This window comes from Adiantum capillus-veneris, chromosome 1 (genome assembly GCF_014529385.1).
Source record: "Adiantum capillus-veneris isolate H3 chromosome 1, ASM1452938v2, whole genome shotgun sequence".
NCBI lineage: Eukaryota > Viridiplantae > Streptophyta > Polypodiopsida > Polypodiales > Pteridaceae > Adiantum > Adiantum capillus-veneris.
In genome coordinates, this window is record NC_140931.1 from 94,452,826 (window position 1) to 94,478,708 (window position 25,883).

Here is a 25,883-nt window from a genome sequence, read left to right on the forward strand (position 1 = left end):
CTTGTGGATCCCAGATTGTCCCTTGGTACAACTTTATGCCCTCCATTTCTAGAGTTGCTTTGCCCATCCATGCTTTGATGGGCTTCAACGTCTCATTGGAAATTCTGAAGGGCTTTGCCGCTGCAATGATGTCTTTCAAGGTGAGCCTTTCCTTCCTTACTAGTGATTTACCGGCTTGGATTGATCTTGCGTGCACTCCAAGTCCAAAAGTTAGCGTCTTTTACTCAATTAAAAAATTCTTCAACTTCTAGCTATCCATATAATTTCTAAATTGAACTACAAGCTAATTAGGGCCTAAGGATGCTATGCAAGTTGACAAAACTGCATTTGGGTGCTCATTTTATGTAGTGAGACATCATACACATATGATATCTATGTGCTCTGAATGAGATGAGATTTGGCATATGCATAGCTCATAGTATGTACATCACACACGTATGCTTGGAATGAGATTTGAACATGTAATGAGCAAGATTTTGGTTTAGAAACGAGTTTTAGAATTTGAAATGGTAATATGACTATATTTTGGATATATGAGGTTCAAATGGCTTGAAGCTTGTAGCATGGACTCATGATCACATGATAAGAGCATTGGATAGGTCCAAAACCACCTTATATTTCCAATTTGATGCTTGAGACATCATACTCGTATGATGGGTTTTGTGCCTAAATGACTTGAAACTCATATGATAGGATGTCCATAGTGTGTGTATAGTGTCTATAGCATCATGATTGGATTTGAGCTTGTAAATGGATGTCAAAGACCAAGAATGGGATTTGTGCGCTTAGATTTCCATCCCAAGGTGAAAATAGGTCTAATGATATCGAAATATGATAAAATTTTGTTGGCAAGCTAATAAAGATGTGATAAAGATGCTCGGGTTGTAAAAATTACTTCAACATGTCAAATTCAGGGGTTTAGACATCATACGCGTATGATGTCTAGGTTTGATTTTTTTTGGCTCAAAGTTTATGTATAGCTTGATCATGATGTGTGCATCACTCTGGTGTGTTCAAATTTGAATTTGGACAAGTGCTCATGTGCCCAAGGCCATAAATGGTGTTTCTCGTACTTGAATTGAAAAAATGAGATGTATAATAACAAAAACCAGCCCATCTATGCCAAACTTGGTGTAGAGGCTATATATTACATGACATTGAGTTCTAGATAACAAAAATGCTGATAGAGTCACTATTTAGCAGGTCTAGACATCATACACATATGATGTTTGTTCTTGAAAAACTAAAACGTGAGCATTGGGATATGATGTTTATGCCATGTGCATGTCTTGTGTCAATTAAGTTTCCTTAAAGTTTGGAGCATTATTTCTATGGATAAGATTATATTTTGCTTGAGGACTCCAATTTAGCAATTTTTGTCCAAATTGTGGCTTTATGTGGTCCAATTTTTCATGAATCTTGGTATGTGAGTTGTAATGAGCATGAAAAAGAGGCTAGTATGCAAAATTTTCCATCTACATGTGTAAATAGGAACACCAGACATCATATGTGTATATGTCTGGGATGCAAAATTTAGGTTTTAATGCATTAGAAAGATTTGTGGTAATGCCCTAAGCCCTTTTAACTCTGGTTCAACCTTAAAAATAACTAATTTAGCTTAGAAACTCCTTGTTTGGTACTTTGGCCTCTGAAGTTGATTTTTTCTCTTGGAGATAACTTCTCACGATGATTTTACTCGATCTTGATCACCTAAGCTTGTAGATGTTGTGGGGTACCTTTCCATGCCGTTGGTGTCTCTCTGAAAGCATATTTTAGTTGGATGATGGACCACTGATGGGTTTTCTTGATGTTTTGACCACATGTCTTGATTTTCAAAGGTATGTCAATGACGCTCATGAAGTTTGGTGGCAAACAGATGCTCCATCCGGCAATGAGAGCCAAATGACGCTTTGCATGTTCGAAGACAAGATTGAAGTTTTGATTCACTTTTGGTAGATTGTGTTAGGAAATAAGACGTAGCTAAATAGATTTTTGAGTAGATTACTTAATGGAGAGAGATAGATTTCACACACAAGAGATTATAGAGTAGAGAGAGAGAGAGAGAGAGAGAGAGAGAGAGAGAGAGAGAGAGAGAGAGAGAGAGAGAGAGAGTACACACGATATACGTGGTTCACCCAATGTGGGCTACGTCCACGGGAAAGCAGCCACTCAATGGCTTTAGCACTTCAAAAGAAGAAGTAGTTTACAAAGGGATTAAACCCTTAATAGAGCTCCCGCCTTGCTTCACTCTCACCACCTCACACTCACCTTGTTGCATCAACTTCACACTCTGAAATGTGTGTAGAAATGGCTTGCTTTTATAGGCCAAAAGGGTTGCCCTCTCTTATGAGAGGCAGCCATGTGTAGCCGCCCTTGTGCGAATAAGTCCAAATCGGACCCTCCAATCTGCCCATGTGTGGCCGCCCTTGAGGAGACAAGTCCGCTTTTGAATTCGGCCACTTGCCATTGAATTCGGCCACCGGCCACTGGTCATTGACTTCCGACCACTGGCCACCGGCCATTGACTACCGGCCACCGGCCAACCAACCGGTTGTTTTCCGACCACTTTCTGGTCGCTGTCCTGCCATAATATTCCGGCGAGGGAAAAAAAAAGTCTCGGGGGCCTCCGCCCCCGAGGCCCTTAAAGTTGCCCCTGATTCTTGTCCGTGAAAATTTTGGTTTCCGGTGAGTGATTTTCCTTCATGCATGATGGCTTCTCCTCATAATGGGGGTCTTATAAATGTGCGCTTTTACCACAGAAAATTACAAGGGTAAATCAAGCTCCATACTTAACAATCTCCCACTTGGAGATTGATCTCCAAACCAAACCTGTGACTGCTTTCCATTATGGCTTCTTATCCTTGAATGCCGATTGAGGATGAGCAAAAGCTCAACTTCTCCTTGTTGACCACCTTTGTAAACATGTCTGCAGGATTTTCACTTGTATGCACCTTTCCTAGCTTTAGCTGTCCCTCTTCCAAAAGAGTGCGTATGAAGTGATATCTCACCTCAATGTGCTTTGTCCTTGAATGAAAGGCTGAGTTCTTCGCAAGATGGATAGCACTTTGGCTATCACTGTACAAGACACAATTGTCTTGTTTGAATCCAAGCTCTTCTAAGAATCTGTGAAGCCACATAATTTCTTTGCTTGCCTCCGTCATTGCTACATAATCTGATTCCGTGGTACAAAGTGAAACCACTTTCTGTAGCTTTGAAGCCCAGCTTACTGCTGTGCCTCCAACCATTAACACATAGCCAGTAGTGCTCCTTCGAGTATCTTGGTCACCTGCCATATCTGCATCAGCATACCCTTCTAGAAAAATATCAGTTCCTCCAAAATACAAAGCATTTGTTGTTGTCCCTTTTAGATACCTAAGTATCCACTTCACAGCTTGCCAATGCTATTTACCTGGGTTGTCCATGAACCTACTCACAACTCCCACTGCATGTGCAATGTCTGGCCTTGTCCAGACCATAGCATATATTAGAGAACCTACCGCGCAGCATATGGAACTTTAGACATATAGGCTATCTCCTCTTGTGTCTTTGGACACATATCCTTCGTTAGTTTAAAATGACCAGCCAAAGGTGTAGAAACTAGTTTTTCATTTTGCATTGCAAACCTTTCTAGTACCTTCTTGATGTAATCTTCTTGAGATAGCTTTATTGTCTTCTTCGTCCTGTCCCTTGATATTTTCATACCAAGTATCCTCTTTGCAACACCTAAATCTTTCATTGAAAAATATTTAGACAGCTCCTCTTTTAGGTCTTTGATGTCCTACATGTTAGCACTTGCAATCAGCATGTCATCAACATACAACATTAGGATGATGAACTTCCCATCTCCCAAATTCTTCGTGTAGACGCAGTGATCCGAGTTGCATCTTGTGAATCCATGATCCAACATCCATCAATCAAACTTCAAGTACCATTGTCTTGATGCTTGCTTTAAACCATACAAGATCTTCTTTAATCTGCAAACCATTTTCTCCTTACCTTTTACTTCATACCCCTTTGGTTGAAGCATGTAGATTTCCTCCTCTAAGTCACCGTGAGGGAATGCCGTATTTACATCCATTTGCTCGAGATTTAAATCACGAGCAGCCACAAGGCTTAAGACAAGCCTAATTGAGTTCATTTTTACAACAAGAGAAAATATTTCATTGAAGTCAATACCTTTCTTTTGAGAAAAACCTTTAAACACAAGCCTAAACTTGTACCTTTTCTTCCCACCTTCTTCTTCCTTCAGCTTCTACACCCATTTGTTTTGAAGTGCCCGCTTACCTTTAGGAAACTCAACCAACTCCCATGTTTGGTTGCGATGTAGTGAGTCCATCTCCACTTGCATGCTCTTTGTCCATTCTTCTTTGGATTCATGTTGCATAGCTTCTTCGTATGATTCCGGCTCTCCAGAATCTGAGATCAAGAGATGGTTGAAGGAAGGAACAAACCTTTCTGGAGGTCTACTTGCTCTTGTAGATCTTTGGGGAATAGGTTGAGGCTCCTCATTTGGTTGATGTTGTTGCACATTGTCACCGTTTGCAGTCCTTGAGTCTTCACCGTCCTCAAGCTCCATGTACTCATCACCTGTTTCTTTTGTTTGTTTTCTTTCCAAGTAGTCTTTGTACATATTTTGTTCGTTAAAAATTACATCCCTACTCCTTAAGCTTTTACCATCTTCAGGATTCCATAAGCGATACCCAAAGTCACCTTCTCCATAGCCAATGAAGAAACACTTTTTGGACTTTGCATCTAGCTTTGATCTTAGGCTTCTATCTATGTGCATGAAAGCCTCACACCCAAACACTTTGAGAAATGCATAATTCACCGGTTTACCTGTCCATGCCTCTTCTGGAACTCCCCCATCCAATGCCGTTGAGGGTGACCGGTTGATTAAGTACATAGACGTACTTACAGCTTCCGCCCAAAGCTCAAGCGGTAGGCCTGCATGTAGCCGCATGCTTCGTGCTCGCTCCATGATTGTCCTGTTCATCCTTTCCAAAATCCCATTTTGTTGATGTGTCCTTGGGGTTGTCCTTTGCCTCAGAATGCCATTGCTAGAACAAAAGCTTTCAAAAGCTTGGCTGCAATATTCACCTCCATTGTCGGATCTGAGGCATTTAACCTTGGTACCTGTTTCATTCTCCACAAAGGCTTTCCACCTTTGAAATATGGAAAATACATCGGATTTATTATTCATGACATAAAGCCATGTTTTTCTAGTCGCATCGTCTATGAATGTCACATAGTACAATGAGCCACCAAGTGATGGTATACTTGCAGGACCCCAAACATCAGAATGAACCAACTCAAGTTTTTTATTTTTTCTTTCATTTCCTGATTTTTGAAATTTTACCCTCTTTTGTTTACCATAAACACAATCTTCACAGAACTCTATGTCAACTTCTTTCAAACCTGGTAGAAGCTTCTTTGTTTGAAGGATTTGCATTCCTTTGGCACTCATATGCCTAAGTCGATAGTGCCACACCGCACTATCAACTTCTGTAGTTGTTGCACAAGCTGAAGGTTGTGTGCTAATAGTACACAAGTAAAGTGTACCGACCTTTTCTCCCTTGGCAACCACCAAAGATCCCTTTGAGATCTTCCACCATTTGTTTCCGAATGCAATGTTGTGACCTTCATTGTCCAATTGTCCTATAGAGATCAAATTTTTGCAAAGAGAAGGAACACGCCTAACATCTTTAAGCATCCATTCATTTTCGTTAGCAATTTTGACAGAAACTATACCTTTGCCGACAATCTCACAAGCTTCATCATCTCCCAAGTATACATACCCAAAATTACCTTTGGTGTAATCTTGGAAATGTTGCTTGTGTGGTGTCGCATGGAATGAAGCCCTGGAATCTACTATCCATGAATTAGACACATTGTCTAATCAGAGAATTAGAGCATCTTGCTCTAATTTACCTACCACATTGGCCTCCGATGTTGGCTTGTTGTCTTGAGACTCAGTCTCCTTCTTCTTCTTGGACCAACAATCCTTCTTGACGTGGCCCTTCTTGCCGCAGTTCTAACATTCAAGAACTGACCTTGTTGCTTCGTCTTGAGCGACCATGACCCTTCTGATTTGTAAACCTCTCCTTAGGCCTTCCTCTTGTTTCCACTGACAATGCAGCACTTGATGATTCTCCTGTGCTTCTCCTTCGTATTTCCTCGCTTAGGAGAACACCCACAACATCATCAAACTTAAGAGTATTTGTACCAGAGATAGAATTACTTACAGCCATCACAAGGCTGTCCCAACTATCCGGTAGAGATGATAGTATAAGGAGAGCTCGCACTTCATCATCGAAATTGATTTTCACCGATCGAAGTTGACTTATGTTTGTGTTAAAGTCATTTAGGTGTTCTGCAACTGAACCATTTTCTGCCATCTTTAGATTGAACAAGCGCTTCATAAGAAATACCTTATTGGATGCTGATGGTTTCTCGTAGAAGTCGTCAAGTGACTTCATCAAGTCCTCCGTGGTCTTCATCTCCAAAACATTGAAGGCCACCGTTGACGCCAAGCTTAACCGGATTGTTCCCAGTGCCTTTCGATCAAGGACAATCCATGCTTCATCTGCCATTGTTGCGGGCTTCTTCGCAAGACCGCCTAGTGGCAAATAGAGGTCCTTCTGGTAGAGATAGTCTTCAATCTACATCTTCCAATGTTGGTAGTTTTTGCCGTTGAACTTCTCAATCTTGAGCTTCCCTTTGTCCGCCATAACTCCCACTCAATTCAAGGAATCCTTTCCTTGAGATAATTTAGCTACGAGCAAACCTTGCTCTGATACCAGTTGTTAGGAAATAAGACGTAGCTAAATCGATTTTTGAGTAGATTACTTAATGGAGAGAGATATATTTCACACACAAGAGATGAGAGAGAGAGAGAGAGAGAGAGAGAGAGAGAGAGAGAGAGAGAGAGAGAGAGAGAGAGAGAGAGAGAGAGAGAGAGAGTACACACGATATATGTGGTTCACTCAATGTGGGCTACGTCCACGGGAAAGCAGCCACTCAATGGATTTAGCACTTTAAAAGAAGAAGTAGTTTACAAAGGGATTAAACCCTTAATACCCGCCTTGCTTCACTCTCACCACCTCACACTCACCTTGTTGCATCAACTTCACACTCTGAAATGTGTGTAGAAATGGCCTGCTTTTATAGGCCAAAAGGGCTGCCCTCTCTTATGAGAGGCAGCCATGTGTAGCCGCCCTTGTGCGAATAAGTCCAAATCGGACCCTCCAATCCACCCATGTGTGGCCGCCCTTGAGAAGACAAGTCCTCTTTTGAATTCGGCCACCGGCCACAGGCCATTGACTACAGGCCACCGGCCAACCAACCGGTTGTTTTCCGACCACTTTCCGGTTGCCGTCCGGCCATAATATTCCGACAAAAAGGAATATTCCCCTAAAGTTTCCCCTGATTCTTGTCCGTGAAAATTTTGGTTTCCGGTGAGTGATTTTCCTTCATGCATGATGGCTTCTCCTCATAATGGGGGCCTTACAAATGTGCGCTTTTACCACAGAAAATTACAAGGGTAAATCAGGCTCCATACTTTACAGATTGATCATGGAGGAAGTTACATGGGCTTATAGACAACCTCAAGGGACACCTACCCATGAAGTTTCGTGCCATTTTGGCGACTTGTCTTAGATTTTCTTTTGCAAGGCCCGGGAATGTTAGGGTTTTTCCTTTTGACCGAAATTGGTATGGAAGGGTGTAGGCATGCTCATTTAGCCTAGGATCAACCCCCTATCAAGTCTAGTAGCTATCGTGTTAGTGGTCATTGAGTTACGGTCTTGTTTCCCTCTCTACCCGCCACCGATGCCACATTGCCGCTTTTGCTAATTTTCCGTGTTAGCATCAAACATGAAGAGCGCATGGTAATGAACCTACCTCTCATATTTGGCCCTAATCGGTGTGTTGTGGACGTTGTACAAATCCGTAGAATATCCGCGCGCTCTAGGTCTCTCAAGCTCTCTCTAAGTGTAAATAGTGAAAATGAGCTAGTAAGTGAGGTCAAAATTTCTTATATCGGGGGTCTCGGAACCACTTGCCACAAAATTTTCCACGTGCTTCTATCTCGTTGCAAAATCACATTAGGCTCAAAAATTTCTCAATTTGGACTCCCCGTGCCTATCTTTCAAAAAAATTGTCATTTTCCCCAGAAGTTGGCAGGATATTGTACTTTTCGCAACGTTCTCATAATTGTACTCCGACTTCACCATATGTTTCCCTTGACTTAGTGATTAGCCCCATATTTTTCTTTTGTCGTTACGTTGCCATCTCACCTACTTTTTCTTTTTTTTCTTTGTTTTTCTTCAGAAAATTACAAAAATAAAAGAAAAATAGAAAATCAATTTTAAAAAGAATCAATAAATCAAAGTAAATAAAAAACAATGCGATAAGCTTCTATGTATATTTATTTGTAATATTTTTGGCCAGATTGTTTTGTTTGATCATATTTTGGCTTGAAATTTTCTATTTTGACACACACACCCCCCTAAAGGCTCATTTTTGACGTTTGTCTTCATATATATGTAGACTCAAGTTAAATAAGGGCATACCTACTCAGGTTCACCAACGGTTTCTGCAATCAAACAAAAAAACCCAAAATCATAGAAAACAATGCCCTTTTTTGCACTCTTTTATGCTTGTTGTGGATCCCTATTGGCAATGCCTCCCCCCCTCCTAGTTGGAATCCTCCTGGATGATGGTTTATCACCCAAGGGTATGTGTCATTCATGGGTATCAACAGTGTGCTAATGCAAGCCATGTAGTGTAGCCCTATATGCATACTTAGTCAATGCATGGAAAATTTAATACTGTGCCAGAGGATGGTATAAGCAATATGCTTATTGGCATTTGATGTTGAGGGTTCCTATTTTGGTATAACATATTTTACAAAGGTGAAATAATATGCATTCTAATTGTGCCGCTCTTTGTTTAATTGACATTGGGGTGCTTGGTACTACTTGTATGTCTTGCGTTGTGGGGTTGCATACTTGTGTGAATCCAAAGACCAAATATGACGTATGCTTGGTCTTTTGTTTAGGAATCCACATTTGAGGATGACTCTTTTGAGCTTGCCGTAAGCTCTTGGGTACCCAAATCTTCTACTCATTTTGTTTTGGTTGTTTGGGCTTTGGCCGTGTGGTTGGATCTTAGGTGTTTTGACTGAAGTGAGTTCCTTGCCCTGTCTCTTTGGAATTCAGACATGTTATGGATTTTCTTGAACCGCTATCAACCACTTTAGTACCCATATTTTTGTGATATACTGAGGGTTTGGTTTTTTGGGTGTATCATATGTCCGTTTAGATGTGTCTTTGACCATGGTCTGTCGAAACTTTTTGACTTCAGCCTTCTTGATCCAGACCTATTGAGGTGTTGTTGTGGGCTGTGAAAGTTGCCTTTGCCTTGTTGGTTTCCCTTACATATTCACTAGCAGTTTTTCTTTGTTGGCTGTAACTACCTTGGATAGGACATATGAAAAAGTGAACTCCTTTGAATTGCTCTTTGGTATCCATTGTTGAACTGATGTAAGGAAAGGTTTTTTGCCCTTATGTCTTGACACCACTACCAATGGTTTGTCAGCTTTGTGTGTAGAAAATGGAACAACCTTGCTTTCCTTTGCATCATGAATGTTGACTGTATCAGAGCTTGGGTATCAAGATTACTGAAGGGCCTGCCAGACAAACTTAAAGCTCAAGTGGCTATGTCATCACTATATAGAGCGGATGATTAGGTGCATTTGAATTTTTTGTCACTCCTACGTACATTTGACTTGCTTGCACTTACTTTCAAGAGGCAAGATTTGATAGCCACACAAAGCACATAGTTGCAAACACAACGGAAATCTCTCATCTTTATTTTTTCATATCTAAATGGAAATTTGATTGTGCAAGTCTTAATATGGTTTAACCTGTCACACCTTGTCACAATATTGTGACCTTGATGAAGAAATACTTGTGGGACGGGTGTCTAACCTCACTCCTATCTTATTGCAGATTTAGCAAGAACCACGATTAAATTGTCAATCCATGGGACAAAGCTGACTTGAATAGTGCATAGAGGCTACAAGAGGTTTTCAATCTCTCAGAAAACAACAAACAACTCGCATCTAACTCAAGCTACACTCAAGTGATTGAAATCACCAAAAGCCAATTGCTCATCGGCAAACAAATCACATCCGTTACAGCATCAAATGACATCCAAACGTAATGAAACTTCTAGGGCAAGTTTATAAGACCTAAGTACACATACTTATGGTCTCAAATCCCACTTTAGGTCAAGTGAAAAAATCACGATTATTAACAGCAGTGGACTTTGACCTAGTTGTTTTCGACCCAGAAGGCATCTAAATGCTTAGCAATGATGCCCCAATACCCCGCGTATGCTTAGTTTTTTATTTTGAAGTGTAAATTCTTAGCCAAGGTTTTTGGTGGTTAAAACTAATAATCTAGGAGCTCTAACTAAAGATGGGTAACAACAGGTTGATACGATCTAAAAGCTTGTAGCCCTGGCTCATCAATTACAAAGATTATCCGGAAAATAGTAGCTACAATATTCCCAGTTTATCAAAACAATAAGTGTTTTTACAATTAGAGCTCCAAAAAATGGGCTAACATTCCCCCCCTCCTTGCCTGTGTCGTCCCTTGACACAACTTGGTGGACTGAAATAATCTTTGGGTTGACGGCTGATGAGGCGGTCTTTAAGTGCATGTAGAGCCTTTTCGTATCTGATCTTTCTCTCTTTGTCTCGCACCTGCAAAAATTGCATAGTGACTTTGTTTGTTAGCTCGACTGCGGAGTAGCCTACGAATTTGGAAGTTAGGTTGCTGATCATTGGTCCAAAAATCTTTGTTTGCCAAGTGAAGAACCCTGTGTAGAACGCTTCCTCAAATGCCAACATATTATGAGATGGTGAGAACAGGTAGCGGGTGTAGAAGCCATAAAGGACCTCTTTGGAAAGTTGGCTGCTTAGGTCATCGCATAGACCCTTATTGCCCTCAAGGAAGGACATCCACGGTGCTCCTGCCTGCTCTGGCTCATGAAAAACTTCAATGCATGTGAGCAGCATTCTGTAAATTTTGTAAAGCATAGCACATGAGAGATCAGGTAGACTTTTGAAGAATGACATGGCGCCCGTTAGGGTTTTCACCATGTATTCCTTTGTTAATTTTCCCTTCTTTGGAGCTGGAAATCTTGGATAATTCAGCCATGTAGGCCGCTTCTTTGTCATTGCCTCATGTGCTTGGCACGTCCTTACTCTTAGTACAGGACAAAAAGTTGGATCCTTTTGAAGTGCCGCATGTGCTCTTGTGAACAGAATCAAGTATCTTGGATTCTTGTTCAGCCAGCTCTGTCTCCCCTTGGGGTGGACTTCATCTGCGCCTTTTACTTGAATGTCTTTATAAATTCTTTCCTTGACTTGTAGCAACTCTACCTTGATCAACGGATATGGTAGTGATTTTTGATGCCATTGTTCATTGACTTGGTTGGGATGAGTTGAGTAACATTGAGAGAGTGAAGAACTCTCAACTCCCAATCCATCGTTGCTTTCCATTGCTCATCCGTCTCCTAGGTAACCTTTTCCTTAAGTGAATCTTTCTCAGCTTTTGATAGCTGGACCATTGGCACCTCATGAGTGTAGGGAATGGTACTTGAAATTATTCTTTGCCACCTAGCCCTTCTGTTGATTGTGTTTCCATCTCAGCGAAAGAGAGTGAGGGAATATCAATATGTGGCTTCTCTAACGTACCTTCTTCTTCCTGCATCTCTTGTTGTCCATCTTGCAGTAGCTAGTTGACTCTCTTCAGCTCGGCTATTTCCTTGAGCAACTCTTATTCTCTTTGTACCCGCATTAATGCAAGGTCTCTATGTTGTGACTGCTCCAGATTTAGCTCTAGCTCGAGATCTTTATTCTTTTCTCTTGTGCTTTGTACACTTCGGCTACACCTTTGATCAAGGCAATTGCAAGATTTTCTCTTATCTATCACAAAAAGGTTTCCTGATCGTTGATCCTCTGCTCTGAATATTGCATTGAGGCATTTGATACGTCTAGATGCTTGGATCTTCTGAACTTACGGAGTTGTATTTAAGAGTTCGTTAGTCAGCTGTTCATCTTTGGTTTTCCAAGCATCTGTTAACTTTATGAGAAGTTCACCTAACTCTTCCATTTCCTTTTGTTGTTTTTCTCGGGCTAGTTGGTGTTGTTCAGCTTCAACTTTTAACTCTTGGACTTGTTTTTACAGATCGGTGATGACATTTAATCTGTCCTCTAGCTCTCCTTGAAGAGTGTCGATCACCATCTCCTATTCTCTAGCCTTGGTGCTGCAGCTAAGTGCTACTAATCTCGTTTTTTCTGTCATCTCCTGCATCTGCTTTGCATATTCATTAACTTGGAGAGTTACCTCATCATTGGTCTGCCAGTCTTCAGTTTCTGTGAGCTGCCTAGATGATTTAGCAGTCTCTTTGTGTGGCTCATTGGGTGGGATTGTGACTGTGACTAATCAATGACGATACTGTTTCTACCTCTGCTTCCTATTCCTTTGTTTGCTCAAACCTTGTTGACTCCTCTGGTGTAGGACTTGTTTCCCTTTTTGGATCTGGCTCTTTTGTTTTAACTTGGTCAAAAGTAGTTGCTGCCTGTTGTGCAGAATTTGCTGCTTCTTGCCGTCCAAGCTCTTTTTCTTTAGTTGGCTCACTCTCTGTGGTTCTAATTGTCGATGATGGTGGAGGGCTTGGCATGGGGTGGTCGTGCTGTTCCGTAGCATGTGAATATGGTCCAAGAGACATCTCACTTTGATCGTGCTGGGTCTCACCTTGGTTTGTTGCCTCACCTTGTTTTTCTTGCTCGGATGCATCTTCTCTAGCTTTTCTTTTTGCTTCTTGAGCTTCTTTCAGCTTTAATGCCTCTACTTCAGCATACATGCGTTCCAAAAATTTTGTGGGGTCTTTAGCCTCTTTCCTAGCAGGGTGCTTTGTTCTTGGTCCTTTTAATTCTTTAGGTATCCACTTTACAGGTTCCTCTCCTGCAGCTTGGCGGCTTCGTTCATAAGAGTGCTTCTTCCTTTCAAACCGTGCCTTCTTTGTTGAGGCTCCTCTTGATGCGTGGCCACTGCCTTCTTCTTCATCTCCTCACGTTTTACTCTCTTCTCTTTGTTGTTTGAGCTTTCGTTGCTATGCTCTTCTTGAGAGCTCTTGGTAGATTCTTCATTGGATTTGTAAGTTCTTTTGGTGGACCTTATGGCTCGAGGTGATGGCTGTGCAGACATGATCCATGTGTTCTAATCTAGGGCAGGTGGCAAATTGTATGCCATGCTGACATGGTATGCTATTCTTGTGAGTACTTCAGGTGCTCCCAGATAGGTTATCTTCCCCTCCTTCTTTGTACCCTTTAGTGTGGATAACACATATTGTGCATGGTTGATGGGTTGCCTGGTTGTCGACTTTAACACTTGTGTAAATGCAGTTGCAGCTGCATGATTGGGTGTTGTGTATCTTGGTGATCTCTTTGCAAGAAAGTGGAAGTGTTGATGATATAATCTTTTCAGTCCTTCCACTTGCTTCTGGATGAGATTGGCAAAGGTTTCCGCAGCAGTTTCCTTGGTGAAGGTACCTGTTGTCTTCCTTTCTCTGGCCCTCATTGTCATCCCCTCTGTTGGCAACTTCAAAGCCTCAGTCACAATCTCTTTTGTAATGACTACTTCAACTTTGTGCCCTTGCTGGTCAGTAATTTGGGATGTTCCATCTTCTTTGATTGTGGATAGGAGCTCATAGGCTTGGTGAAAATCTACACCACATGCCTCTTGGTCGTAGAATTCTCTAAGTCCAAGCCGTCTGTTAGCTTCTTTTGTTTTCGGCTTTGCTGCGACATTGTAGACCTCTTTTGGAAGGATTTATAGTTCTACCTGATGTCCTTCTTCACTTTTGAATCTACCTGTGAATACCGTGGTGTTGTTCTCCTTTATTTGTTCTTTTGACAGATAGGTTCCTTTGGCTGTCTTTATTGAACTGGGGTCCAGTTGGTATGTTGGCAGTTCCTGCAACTTCTCCTTTTGAGAGACCCTCTTCTTGGCCTTTTCTTCAACTTGTGTGGATCCTATTAAGTGAATAGATTGTCAAAGTTAGCAAATTTGGCATATTTCGCTTTGAAATGTACTTCAGTCTAAATGGCTGACAAATTGAGTCAATTTGCTTCAAATCAATTTTTGAACATGCATGGATGCATATAAACATGTAAAGATCAAATTCTTAACACTAGGTTGGTAACCTAACAGGACATAAAAGTGTCCTTTCAGGGTTTTGAAAAAAACCTCCAAAACCATAGTAGATCCACTCATTTTGTAAAATCCTTTCATGAGGTTATAGTTCAAGGCCTACTAAACATGGAAAAAATAAGAAACTTGTAAAATTTTTCATCTTTTGGTCACACTAAGCCTCCAAAGTTGATGGACCAGTGAATTTTCATCAAAACAGTCATTTCTTATGTTTTGTTGCATAAAAATAAGACTAGGGATTTTTGTAGGACTTGAGATAAATTCCCTAGTTAACTTCAATGGGTTGGTGATCAGAACATATGATTGCTTCTCACTCACTATTTTTTGTTTTGCCAAAATAAATAGGTACAAAAAAGTTGAATTTTTACCATTCTGCAAACCTATCATCAAAGTTTCTATAGCCACGCTCAATACAAATAATATATGCATGTTTTCTTAGTTCCCTATTGTCCTTTATGTTCATAAGGAGCCATGGAGCATATCAAAAGAATAATACATCTCTTACCAAGGGGAATCTTGGGGACAAAGATGGAAGTGTTAAATACAACAAACATGAGCAAACATGAAAAAACTGGGTTAAACATTATGAGTTGTAGAATCCCATAGAAACTATTCAATATCTAGCCAAATTTGATCCTTATGACTAGATATGGTTACTACCTACAAAATAGATGTAGTTGTCACAAGAAACTAACAATATTGAAAAAACTATACTTGATATACTAGAATGTTTCGTTTTCTTCCATAATTGAAAAAATCAACCATCGTTGTGTACTATGCAAAATAGGATATTAGGTGCCCCAAAACTCAAGGAATGTTAGCTTTATGTTACAATATGCGACATAGAAAATCAAAAATGAATTTGGGTATCATGAAATCCACCAAAAAAATCATAGAAGAGCTAAAATTGGCCAAAAAACAGGATTTGACAATTTTTGTAATTTGGTCATAACTTACAACTTTAATATTTATTTCTCCCTAGAAGCATTAGGACATGTTGAGGACTACTAAAGATAGTTCTCTAGCATTATAGACCTCACAAACATGAATTGTAGAGTGGTATAGTTGCAAAAAGTTGAAAAAAGCCAAAAACAGGACCTGTTTTTTCACACAGTTTAGGTTGTGAAATGTTGTGCAAGGACAATGTTAAAGATGGAATTGATATTCCAAAAAAATGTCGAGTTTTTTTCAGCTCATGAGACAAATTTCTAGATAGATAGCACCTCAAGATCCATTTTGAAACTCTTGACATAATTCAAGGAAAATGGTCACTTCACAGGACATAAAAATGTCCCAGGACATAAAAGTGTCCCATTACCAACCTAGTGTTAAAGTTTAAGCAAAAATTTGCACAAAAGAAAATAATCCGGATTATTTACAATGCTGAGGACTTTTTTCAAACTTTTTGCAATTTTGGCATTATAGGCTTGATGTATATATCAAATAGATATTCTGAGTGAAGTGTGGGCTAATTTGAGTGCACAGGGTGAGAATGGTGCCAGATTTAGGCTTTAGGTTTCTGAAACAGTAGATATAAAGGAATTTTGAGATTTTGAGCTCCAAATTCGTTCAAACTTGGTTAGTGGGCTTAGGACATCATGTGCTTTGGTCCCATGAAGTCAAAGTTGCAATTTCCCCCCATCTTGGTCAAAAAGTAAATAATTGCAATTATTAACTTTTTCATCAAAATGAATATTTTTTTGTGCAGCTTGGTTCTAGGCATGATGTAGACTGTGTGTAAGAGATTTGAGGTGATTTGGATCAAAAAATATGACAAATAACTCAGAAATTGGTTTGAAAGGACTTCTTTTCATTTTTTCAAGTTATCATTGATCAATTTGGCTCATACTTGAAATGTGGCATGTAATAGGTGTACACAAGTGATAGGTGAGGTGATGATCCCATTTTCAAGCCAAAATATTGTAAAAGTAAATAACCGTGATTATTTACTGCAGTAACATTTTCTTGCAAAACTTGAAAATTTTGACCTAAACATATTCTATACACTTAAAACAAGTCATAAATTGAATTTGGTAAAGTTTTGTGTTGCCGGCATCACTTCGTGCCTTGTCAACTCTGAAATCACTGATTTTTGTGACTACATGGCCTGAAGTGTTGCTTAGTCACTTTTGAGGCTATGGACTTGTCCGCCACATAGTCCTGAAGTAGATCATCCAATTTTGGCCCATTTGGAGTCAGTTTGACCTCGTATGTCAAATTTGACGCTTTGTAGCCTTCGAGCCATTTTCTGCTCTTCGAGGGCTTGGATTGATTGATTTTATGAAACCAACCATATACATTGTATATATACCTCGTATATAAGCTGTCTGTGGAGTCACAATCCAACTCTAGCATCTGCCAAAAATCCTAGCTTTTCTATTGGGGACCCCCTCGACCCTTGCCGAATGGTCAACTATTGATATAGAAGTGTTCTATTATGCTGAGGCATGCTACATTTCAAGTCTCATCTGATTTGGTTGAGCTGACAGGTCGCTATGGTCGATTTTTGGTCATAGGTCTTCGTGCACTGCTCGGATTCTAGGGTTTTTTTAAGGGGTTTAGACTAGCTATCGGCCGTACAAAATGGATCATTGACAAGTATAGAACCCCCCTCATGTCTTGTTTGAGAAGGCGCTGAAAACAGGCAACTGTGGACTTCAAAAAATGAAGAAGGTCGAAAAGCTCACTCCCCAAAGGCAACAAGTGGAAATGAGGTGATTTTAGCCTACCTTGGGTATCTATACTCGGACTTCCCGAACCATTTTTCCCCAAATTTCTCTGTTACTCCTACTAGGCCGTGAAATCTATGTTAGAGTCAAAAACTTTCCCAATCAGATTTCTGTAGCTCATTCTGCAAGAATTTTACAAAAGTAGGTCTAACCGTCTAATTTAGGCTTTCCGCTTCCATCTGTCGATTTGATTGAAATGTTTTGTGCATGTCCACCTTGTTCTTCTGATCATCATCGTATCTTTTTTTTTAAATCTGAGCTCCTTTGCTATTTATTATTAATTTTTGACCTGTTTATTAAAAAAATCAAAGAAAATAACAAAAGGCACTAAAAAAGCAAAGTAAAAATCCAATAATTAAGAAAATCCATTAAAAACACAGCTTTGCCGTTTTTTGTTGGATTTTTTAATTTTTTAAGTATCAATATCAAGAAAAATGACAAAAATTAATCGAAAGACTTTTTTTTGAAGATTTTTTAATAGTATTTACACTCATCAGGGAGATATTATCAGTTAAATTTTCCCTGTTGGTGATTTATAAGGACATTATTAGGTAATTTTCAAAAAATCACACGTTAACATCAAACTTTTTCTTCTCTCTTCAAACATTTCCCTTAATTACTTAGTGCCTTTCCACCCCTCCTAGATGGCGTACTCTGGGACGACTGTGTTCACGAATTGAACAATTGCACCTATGCATAGCCTTGGTTGGCTCTACCATGCTTTGAAGATCGATGCAGTTCAAACCATCATGTTGTGCAAGAGTTGGGTTTTGAGTAATTAATTCAAGGGTTTCTGATGTCGAGGTTTTCAGATGCTTTCTTCCAAAGAGCAATGCTTGTGTGCTCTTTGCTTGATTGTACCATCCGGATGCTTTGGCATTCTGATTTTCTGAGCTGTTGGTATCGCTTTTGATTATTGTTGAGCTTGGCCATCATTGATATCTTGGTTTGTCTTGGTCAGAATTGTGTGGTTGAGTTTCCTGAGACTTAACTCTCCATTCCTTGATCGGTTTTACAGTTTGCAGAGAAGATAAGTGCCCCTTTTTCTTCCAAATCCATTTTGTGTTAGGTTCCTTGCTCGAAGATGCTCATCTCTATGTTGTGATACTTGGAACCGTCTTTGGTATTGTCGATGATGTTTTGGACACCCAGATTTGAATCGGCTTGCCCTTAAGCTGTGCTTTTGGTACCCAACTTTTCCTGACTCCTTGCATGCTACTTGAAGCATTTGCTTGTCAAGAGGATGGAGAAGATCGATTACTTTGTGGTTTGCTCTGTTGGTAACTTCTTTTCCATTCCTCTTTGCTTGGTGCAATTGGAACAACGAGTTGTCTGCCTTTAGGTGATAGCTTGGAATGATTGGTATCCCAATCTGGGACTACCTTGTACGTCCGCATCCATGAGATTCCAAGAATCATTGTCTCATTTATGTGCTCATCTGGTAAGAATACAACTGATGAGGACATGAATATCCATGTACTATCACATTTAAGTTGACTACTCCCAATGTTGGTGTTGGGTTCTTGTTGCATCCTAGTGATAGTCGCTATTCCTACTGTCAAAGACTGATTGGTTGCTTTCTTGTATGTGGAATAAATGACTGCATTTACTCGAGCTCCTGTATTGACCAATGCATTTGTGCTCTGATTGTTGAGCTGTACTTTGATGCGAAGGTCCATTCCATCTAACCATATGAGTCAAAACCCCCCAAACCATATCAGATGGTTATGATACTTTGTACAAGTGGGGGTAAGAGTCATTCCCCCATCCTTGCAAAGTTTCACAGAAATCAAATATGATTTGGGTGATCAAGGACCATACTATGTGCTAAAATGTTTTGTATGGCTCATATGACCAATTTTAGCATATATTATGTATCGGAACCTCCCAAACCATGTCCGATAGTCACAAATTTTTCACAGGTGGAGGTGAGAATTTTTTTCACACCTTTGAAAGTTTGCATAGTCTTCCAAACTACTATGAATGATCAAAACCCATACTATGCAGTAAAATGGGTCTTATGCCTCATATGGTCCATTTATCCATATCAGCGATCCACGCTCTCATCGTGTGAGATACAAAACGGCCCGCATTCCAATGAACGTCACACAGCTTGTAACTGCCTCATCCTTTTGTATATAACTGCACCTCCTCGCCTTTTGTATTTAACTGCACCTCCTCGGATCAATACAACATACGCTTCTAACCATCGCTTCTTGGCTCTCTCCCTCTACGTGTCATCTGGCTTAACAGCCTCTCTCTCTCATTCTCTCTCTTTCAGTGAGTTCCCTTCTCTCACATGGTATCATCGCAGCCAGACAGCAGGCTGATGCCCTGCTTCCATCGCCTGTGCTGACCCTTGCTTCCATAGCCCTCACGCGCTGCAAATCTGGCACTCACGCCTCCCGAACTGCAGGCCTGTCGGAGCCCAACAACTGCTGCGCCTCTACACTCCTGGGATGAGATTCATTCCCTGCTTGAGGGCTTCCACACACCCACAACAACACCCATAGCAAAACTGCCGGTTCCAAAGCCCTCCTCCATGCACAGACAGCGTGCTACAGACACGCTGGCGGTAGACCTTGCCTCCTGGGACAAGCCATGACATAAACATACAGATGCCGCTTTCTTAATCCCCGGCCTTGGGCCCTCTGCCACCCTACCCAACCCACGCTGCGCGCACAGCTCTGCCAGTGTATCTTCCTTCAAGCTGAGCCTACTCTCTTGCCGAGCTGCGCACACCAATGATGAAGATGACGAAGACGCTGCACAAACCTTGCAGCCTTCCTCTTCCTCGGTGGAGCCAACCTATGTTGCAAGCACAGCTGTTGATGCCTCCCAATATTGCAAAGAAACGAATGCCGATTCTGATGGTATCGTCACCATCATCGAAGCCTTTCTTAGACTCACCTGGTTCCTGCAGAACCTAATGTGGAAGTTCAACCCACCTAGGCCCTACCCATTTTACACTCTGCCCTCTCGACATGCCATGCTGCACATGCTTCAGCCAAGCCACCCACAAATCCTGCAGAAGAAGATGCTGTTGCACATCCTTCAGATGCCGATAGCGTTGCCCACCCTCCAGCAAACGATGCTGCCGTGGGCAACATTGCAATCAACAATATTGCTGACACACCTACCCCTCCTGCAGATGAAGACGTTGCTGCTGCCAATGGAGCCGCTGATGTCAAACCCCTGCACCCGGTAGCCATAATTGCAGCCAAAGCTGCTGCCGGTCTTGCCACCAATCACGAAGATGTGGCTCTTGCTGCTTTAGCCTCTAATTCGCATTCAGAGTTCTCCCCTAAAGCAATTACATCAGCCCCTTCTAAGGCCCCTTATTCTGCACATCCTCCTCCATCAATTGCCTCGTCCATTTGCAAGTTCTGCAACCAAACCCCTCACAAACACGGCTCTCACACACGAGATGATGCCGAAAATACTGTTGCTGAAGACAATGATGCTGAGGTGAAAACCCTACAGACGGAAGCCACCAAAGCACCTAAACCTGCTGACGCAACCTCAGTTACCGCTGCTGCAATCCCTGCGGCCAACGCCGCTGCCATCCGGCTTGCTTCAGTGGATGCTAGTGATGTTATCCCGACCGTTGCCAAAGGTGCAATTCACACCCTCCTGTCCTCCCTTGCAGCAAACCACGACCATTCTGACCTGCAGCCAGCTGTCACAGGCTGCACGCCGTTCGAGGCTCACCTAACGCCTCTTTCTGCTGTGGCGATGTGTTGCCCCCCCACTACCACAGTTTCATCTTCACATCCTGTCCCTCATCTAGGGCAACCCCGATATCTGCAACTCGCAGCTCCTGAGTCGCCAGCTATCACTTGTGCTGCAGTCTCTGGCACTTTCAAGCCACCAAGCGATGCTGCCAAACCTGGTCATACTCCTGCCCTGTGCTCTTCAGCCTCTTCAACGGAAACCCTCACCCTCAGGCCACCCGCTGCTACAACTGCAACAACAAAAATCCCTGGGAAAATCTCCTTCCCTCAAGGACACCTACTGCATATTCCTGTTGATGACACACTCTATCTGTCTAGCTGCCTCGTACTGCTGGCCGCTATCCGATAGTCCCCACTCAATGACGATTCTACCTATAACTCTCCTTCGCTGCCCGACCTGAGCAACAAACCCTACCAACCAATGGCTCCCTTTTATACTTCACTTGTTGGTGCATCTGCCGACAGGAGACAAGTATATATCATTGTTGCTACGGATTGTTGACCAAGTGGGCCGAGGCTAAAGCAACTCAAAAGAATGATGCCAGAACCACCGTCGCATTCTTACATGAATATGTGTTCACAAGATATGGAGTGCCATTAGAAATAGTCAGTGATAGAGGAACTCGTTTCCTCAATGAGGTAATGATGTATCTGCTTAATGAATTTATGGTCATCCATAACAAATTAGCTCCCTATCACCCACAAGAAAACGGACAAGCTAAGCATACAAATAAAATTCTTAGCTCGGTATTGACTAAAGTGGTTAATTCAAAAAGGACAAAGTGAGAAATGAATCTCCATGCAACTCTATGGGCTTATCGAGTTTCATTCAAAACAACTTTAAATGCTACACCCTTTAACCTTGTTTATGGTATTGATGCCATACTGCCAATAGAGTTTCTACTGTCGACACTAAGGGTAGCTGAGGATCTTGAGGGACTGGACATGAATTGTCAGAGAGACTTGAAGATTTAGAAAAGCTAGATGAGCAAAGGTTAACTGCTGCACACATCTAATTCCCATCTAATTACCAAAATCTTTAAAAAAGGGGACTTAGTTTTAGTCTATTCCCTTAAGCAACACATTCCCAAGTTTAAGAAAAAGAGAAACGAACCATTTATCATTGAAGATGTATCTCCAAGTGCAGCAGTTAATATGTCCACCCTACATGGTGAACCAATGGCTAATTAGATTAGTGGATGTCGTTTAAAGAAGTACAATTTGGCACTAACCAATGAATTGCTAGAAAGAATGCATGCAGCTAAACAAAGAAAATTAAAACAACAGTAGGTTATTAATGAAGCCCAAGAAGAAGCTCGGCTATGAGTACTCAAAAGGAAAGCTGCTCTCAAGAATCAACAAATATCTATTTCCATCAACACTCTAGGAATAAATGACCGACAATGGGAATTGTCGAAAGATGCCGTGTCAACCGATGATGCTATGGCCTAAAATGGGTCGTATGAGCCATACAACCCATTTTAGTGCATAGTTTCGGCTTTGATCGCCCATACCATATTGGATGGATATACAACTTTGCAAAAGTGTAAAATCAGTTCTCAATCCCACCCATGAAAATTTTCAGAGCCATTCGATATGGTTTGGGTAGTCTCGACCCATACTATGCGCTAAAATGGGCCTTATGTCACATATAGTCCATTTTAGCACATAGTATAGGCCTTGACCACCCATACCATATCCGATGGATATGCAACTTTGCGTGGGTGGAGGAATAATGCTCAAACCCACCCATACAAAGTCTTGTGGTCATCAAATATGGTTTGGGCTGTCCCAAACCATACTATGCACTAAAATGGGTTATATGGCTCATACGGCCCATTTTAGTATATAGTATGAGCCTTGAATGCTCATACTATGTCAAAAGATTGTGCAACCTTGCAAGGGTTATAGAATGGTGCTCACCCCCACCCGTAAAATTTTTAGTGGCCATCCGATATGGTTTGGGCCGTCCCAAACCATACTATGCACTAAAACAGGTCGTATGGCTCATACAGTACATTTTAGCACATAGTATGGACCTTGAATTCCCATACTAGTTTGGATGGTTATGCAATTTTGCAAGGATGGGGCAATGGTGCTCACCACCACCCATGCAAAGATTTCTCATCATGATCTGATATAGTTTGGACGGTCAAGGCCCATAGTATGCGCTAAAATGGGTCGTATGAGCCATACGGTCTATTTAGCGCATAATATGGACCTTGACTCTCCCAATCATATCAAATGAATGTGAAACTTGAACAAGTGGGAAAATGGTACTCACCCCCACCTCTGCAAAGTCTCGTTGCCATCCAATATGATTTGGGCGATTTGGATCCATACTATGCATTATATATCCTAACCCTGAATCGTAATCCCTAAACCATAAACCCAAAACCTTAAACCTTGAACTCTGAACCCTAAACCCTTATCCCTAAACCCTAACCCTATAATCTAAAGCCTAAATCATAAGCCATAAATCTAAAACCTTGAAGCACAAACCCTAAATCAAAAACCCTATACTCTAATTCCTAAGTCCTAAATCCTAAACCCTAACCCATAAACCCTAAAGCCTAAACCATAAACCATAAACCCTAAATCCTAAATCTTATACCCTAAACCCTAAATCTTAACCCATAAATCCTAATCTCGAATGGCCCTACAACTTTGGACGGGTAGGAGAATGGTGCTTCACGGACATCCAATATGGTTTGGGTGGTCTCGATCAATACTATGCACTAAATGGGCCACCTAACCCATAAACCCTAAATTTGGATGACTGTGCAACTTTGCATGGGTGAAAAAATGGTGCACATCCACACCCGAGCAAATTTTTACAACCATCCAATATGGTTTGGGCAGTTTTGACCCATACTATGCGCTAAAATGGATTGTGTGGCTCATACAACCCATTTTAGCGCTCAATATGGGCTTTGACTGCCCATATCATATTTGATGGCTTTGCAGCTTTCCATGGGTGGGGAAATAGTTCTCACCCCCACCCATGAAATTTTTCACATCCATCCGATATGGTTTGAGCAATCCCGACCCATACTATGCGCTAAAATGGGTCATATAGCTCATACGGCCCATTTTAGCACATATTACGGGCCTTGATCGTCCATACCATATCTGATGGCTGTGAAAATTTTTAGGGGAGGTAAAATGGTACTCATCTCCAACCATACAAAGTCTTGTGGGCATCCAATATGGTTTAGGTGTTCCTGACCCATACAATGCACAAAAATGGGCCATATGGCTCATACAACCCATTTTAGCACATACTAAGAGCCTTCACCACACATACCAGTTTGGATGGTTGTGCAAATTTGTACATGGAAGGTAATGGTTCTCATCCCCAATCATGCAAAATCTCATAGCCATCCAATATGGTTTGAATCGTCAAGGCCCATACTATGCGCTAAAATGGGTCGTATGAGCCATATGATCCATTTTGGCCATCTAGTATGGTTTGGGACCACCCAAACCACATTGGATGGCCACAAAACTTTGCACGGGTGGGGGTAATTATCATTCCTATACCCATTCAAAGTTTTACAGCCATCCAATATGCTATGGATGATCAAGGTCCATAATATGTGCTAAAATAGGTCGTATGAGCCATATGGCCCATTTTAGCACATAGTATGGTCCAAGACTGCCCAAAACCATATTGGATGGACACAAGACTTTTCATGTATGGGGGTTAACAACATTACTTTATCCTTGCAATGTTGTACAACCATACGATATGGTATGGCTGATCAAGGCCCATCATATAGTCTCTGATTTTGCCATTTTTCTTTGGAATCACCACAATGGGTGACAACCAAGTTACTTTATCCACTAGATAAATGAAACCTACTTCCAAAAGCTTATCTATTTCCTCCTTCACATGTTTGAGATAATTAGGATTCATCATATACCTCTATTGCTTAACTGGTACTACATCTACTTTTTAATTGATTTTATGATGACATACTGCTGAATCTGCTCCCTTCATATCAGTATAAGACCGGGAAAAAACATCTTTAAACTCCTGCAATAAAGTTTTCAATGAATACTTAAAATTCAAGTCCAATTCAGTGGACACCATGACAAATTTGGGCTCTTTTTCCTCTCCCAAATTCAAATCTTCCAAATCAACTTCTCTGACCCTTGAACTCTTTGACATTTGTTCGTCTAACATTCTCTCTACATGCTTTATTGCTTCTACTATTTCCTGCTCCTCTTGCAACTTTTTAGTAAGAAATGTTTTACCTGAAACATTTATGCTATCTGTCCGTTTTATGTTAGGTGAATGTACGTGATTATGAACTGCATCTGCAATCTTTTGCACATCTACTTCAAAAATAGGAATGACTGTTTCATTCCTTTGAAGGAATTCTTCTTCCTTATCTTCTTCAATAGCTTCTCCCATGTTGATGACTTCTGCATACAAGGGTCTAAAACCTGGTGTGATAGTTTTCCTAGGAATCAACTGCAATATTCTGACCTTCTTCTTGCCATGTTTAATAACAATGATGTCTGCACTCCAAAGTTGTTTAGCTTTGGCTACCCTTAACCATGGTCTTCCTTTGTACTGAACCAATTGGCCCAAAATCTACTAATTCTTTACTTTTTTGATTGGATTGGATTTCCTTTAAAACTCCTATTGTGATTATATCCTAAGCTTTCCAATTAATAGGATCCTCATGATCTTTCCCCCTTTCCTTTTCTCGTGGTGGCAATTTCCCTTTTGACCTAGTAATAACTAAACTCTGCGCTTCCAATGGTTTCTCTAACACTTCTTCAATTTCAATGCATTGGGAACAATCACAATGAGAAGAATGTAAAGAATCAGTGTATGAGTTTGTGAATTTTCCCCATGTTTCCTTAGTAAACTGTTCGCAGTCAGACTCTGCTTGTTGATTGCTCTATTTTTTTACTGAGGTATCAGTTTCTTCCAAAAAGCCTGCATTAACCTGAGCTGATGGTTTCATTCTTCCATTATTAGAAGAACTAGTGCCTGCATTTGGAGAGTTGATGTTCACAATTGGAATCCCTCTCTCATTCCTATGCTTACACCAAAGCTCACAAGAAGGCCCTTGCCTATGCCCCATTCCACCACAATAAGTACATGGCTGCATTGGATT

The 25,883-nt window shown here is 41.0% G+C and overlaps 1 pseudogene; it reads left to right on the top strand.

Moving 5' to 3' along the window:
* Nucleotides 1–77: 77 nt before the first annotated feature.
* Nucleotides 78–22,074, top strand: LOC147465206 (uncharacterized; annotated as a pseudogene).
* Nucleotides 22,075–25,883: the final 3,809 nt, after the last annotated feature.